Raw genomic sequence first — 3,633 nt, 5'->3', positions numbered from 1 at the left:
ACTGTAGGTTACTTATTCCATACTAAAGAACTTTATTGAAAGGGAACAGTTCAGAAGGATGTGTGCTGGTAAAGTCAACAGATGACCTGGCCATGGGTTTGCATCCCATACCTATATATAGGTTTACTTAACACACCAAATAATTTTCATTCTTTTCTTCGGTAAATTATTGATTAAAGTTATTTGTTATAATGTTATGATGCAAAGAAGCCAATTTATCAAAGAACTGAGAAGTCGTCCAAGCAGATTCGTTAACATTCTTTTAAAAATCCCCTTAAGCAAATAGGAAACAAGGACCTCGTAGTCTTTCGAATAAATGGTCCGAGTTTCAAGAACGGTACTCCGCGTTCCTTGATGGTGACGTCATCAGCAACTGGTTTCTCGGGAGCAGATCTTCACTTTCTCAGTGGTCGTCCCGGATTTAGTAACCCGGAGAGGATGTTGCAACCCGGAGAGGATGAATTTTATTATAGCAGGCACTAACCCGGACGAATTATAGCAACCCGGAGAGGATGAATTATAGCAACCCGGAGAGGATGAATTACTACTCTACCGGATGAGCTTTTGATTTTGTTTGGTGGTATGACGGCTGGACTACGTGAAGTAGTGGCGACTCTTCCGGGCGCTGCTAAGGCTAAGCTTGTTTACGGTATGTTCAGTGTTTAAACTTCTTTAAAGCTTTCTTGGCTTTCGTTGTTCGTTATTTCCCTTTGTCGTAATAGTTCTTGGATCCTGTTTTTTTTTTTAAATAATGGTTTGTAATAGTTATGTCTTTGTTCCTGTCTTTGAATTTATTTTTTGTAGTTTACAACATAGACTTCACTTATATTTAAATATTTCGTGTCCGTTTTTTCACTGTTATAACTATTATGTGAATGCCATAAACTCGCCTATTTGTGGACAAAAACGTCTTTGTTTTGAGTTTTAATCATTATTGTATTTAGCTTTAACTGTTGTATAACATTACTCCTTGTTCGTTTATTTTTTATTTAAGTTATAAATTCTAGTAGGCCATGAGTCATTTACTGCTGTAATAATATCCAATATTTTACAGGATCAGGAGATCTGATGGTCCGCGAAGGTTAGTATTCATTATTTTATAGGATCAGAAGCTCTAATGGTCCGTGAAGGTTAGTATTCAGTTTGCAATTGACTTTGAGATTAGAATGTGCCTGTAAAGATTTGACTATATAACCTAGATAGTTTGCAGTTGACTTACTTTGAAATTAGTATGTGCCTGATAAAATTGACTCTTGTAAAGCCTTCATTTTTTAAAAAGCTTTTTACCTTGAATCCTGTAAAGATTTGACTATATAACCTAGATAATTTATTAAATCAAATCCATATACTGCCATAGTGAAAACTTAAATTTTCAGATTTTTTTTTTACCTCCACCCCTACAGGGGGTGCCCCTGTAGGGGTGGAGGCCCCTCTCATGCCCTGTTCCATAGGTCTTAGGACCTATGGACAGGTGTGGGAGGGGGTGGCGGGGTTTGTACTAATCAATTTTCCCTTTCAGGTGGTAATTGCATCAGTCGAGTCAGTTATTTAAGTTAACGTACCTTGACTCTTGATTTTTTTTGTAGATCTAAAAAGTAACGTAACAGCTTATATGTCTAGAATTCTCGGTTTTAGGGAAGACCTTTTAACATTTTTATTTAGTATATAAAGTTTGGTAATAAGCTGGTACAAAGTTAACGTAACCATTTAAATATTTTGAGAAATTTAACTTCATATTACTTTACGTTGTTTATTCTAAAAACATTGATTTCCAAAGTTCAGCAGCAATTTAGTTTCTTTTTGCATCTGTAATTTTCATCTTAAAAAAGGACTTTAAGTTTTAAAATTGTTTTCAGAAGTCTTTTCAGTCAAGAGAAGTGACAATTTTTGGCCAATGCATGGTTTTAAACATTTAAGATATAACGTTGTTTAGATAGAACTTGAAATTTTGGAACAACGTAAATTAGTTTCCTTTTGTTCATGGTTCAGTTTAACGTGTCTTGGTAGCAAACTGATACTCTGCCAATGATATACAATAAGCAGGCCTGTTTTTACCTCGGTACAATAGACAAGCCTATTCTTAGCCTTTTATACAACCAACCCTATACCAGTATTGATAATTCACAGTAATGCCAGATTATGCAATGCTTTCACCTGATAGGCCGGGTCAATTGGCCTCGGGTAAATTTACTCGGCAGCTCTAACTTGACTTTTTATAAGGGCGTTCTGACCTTATTTTCCTTTTATGGCCTAGTTCCTTTGGTCACTTTGATAGTTAGCACTTTTGTGTAACTCTGGTCCTTTGGTTTTCTGGAATGGCGCCTCTGTTTAGAGGCTTTAAAAGTATTCTGTTTAGGAGAAAACTGTATATTGTGAAGACTTTAGTTTATAAAGTTAATTCAACTTTATTTTACTGACTATAAGCATATGAGATCTGCCGCTTTTTTTTTTTATATTACAGAACATATTGACTGGAACAACTTAGTTGAACAGTTAAGACAGGACAAACAATACTTCTGCTATTCAAGAACTGTATTCGTTGCTTTTGCCCCACAATAGTTTTTAAAGTGAGAATGAAGAATGGTGTTTGATATACTTCACTTGATGCAGTAAGTTCTGCATTGATGGTTCGCAGGATTATTTGACAGTTCCATTAAGCATCAAATGCACATGTATATATGAATTGTATTGCCTTCAATATTAGCTTTTCCATTCTAAGATTTTTTCCATAAAATTAAATATCTAAAGATTTTTAAACTGTCCACAAGGTAGAATAATTAAAACCCCAGGATTTTGCAATTGTCAAGTAGCTTATTGTAACTTTATAAAACCAAAAGTCAAACTGTATACAATTATTTGGTAATATTTAATAGTTATGGAATAACAAACTAGTATGGTTTAGTTTTTATAACTAGAAAAAACTTTACTTCTGATATGATTCAGATGGTAGTCCGATAAGTCTGAAAGTTTTTGGTAAAGGACTGAAATTTTTTTTTTCCTTTCTGAAATTATTATAGGTGTAAGCAGTATAAGTTGTCATTCTAACTAAATTTATATTAACTGCCGTTTATTGCATGTTTCATTTTATATGAAAATACTGTTGGTTAGTGTCTTCGATAGAATGTATCTTCCTTATTACAGAAATAAAAGCATACAAGATCTAAAGCAAACTTGTTTACTATTGATAGTTATCAAATATTAAGTACTAAATATTTTAGTTTTAGTGTTTAACTAAAATTTAGAAGTATGGGACATTGAGAAAATTATAGCAAGTACAGGAAAGAATATTCTCAATTGTGTTCGACGGAATGGGCGAGTGGTTAAGGTAATTACTAATTAGAGCAAAAGGATGGTTTTAGTTTGAAATGGTCGCTAAATCAATGACATATGGTTTCCATTTATGTAACTCATTACTATTAGTACAAGGAACCAGTTGAAAACTAATCCTTAAAGCAAAATGAAAAATTATGGAAGTTTTATTTTTTAGTTGTAAATAGAAATTGGAATAAATCTATTCTATTGGAATAAATCTGTCCTTTCTGATTTATGGACTTAAGTCTGATACAGAACTCCACTCAGGGATTGCATTCATATTGAATTTGTGTAAGCGCGCGTGTGCTCGTTCAATTCATT

General features: G+C 33.5%; 1 long non-coding RNA gene across 1 annotated transcript; it reads left to right on the top strand.

The window, feature by feature from the left end:
• The first annotated feature begins 492 nt into the window (after positions 1 to 492).
• Positions 493 to 3,462, top strand: LOC136832963 (uncharacterized). Its single transcript, XR_010851360.1, has 3 exons — positions 493 to 649; positions 1,055 to 1,081; positions 2,462 to 3,462. It is a non-coding gene; the product is annotated as an uncharacterized lncRNA (long non-coding RNA).
• The last annotated feature ends 171 nt before the right edge of the window (positions 3,463 to 3,633 follow it).

The sequence above is a fragment of the Macrobrachium rosenbergii genome, chromosome 4 (genome assembly GCF_040412425.1).
Source record: "Macrobrachium rosenbergii isolate ZJJX-2024 chromosome 4, ASM4041242v1, whole genome shotgun sequence".
NCBI classification, from domain to species: domain Eukaryota; kingdom Metazoa; phylum Arthropoda; class Malacostraca; order Decapoda; family Palaemonidae; genus Macrobrachium; species Macrobrachium rosenbergii.
Note: the sequence above shows the minus strand (reverse complement) of the source record. Positions and strands in the feature narration are given on the sequence as shown.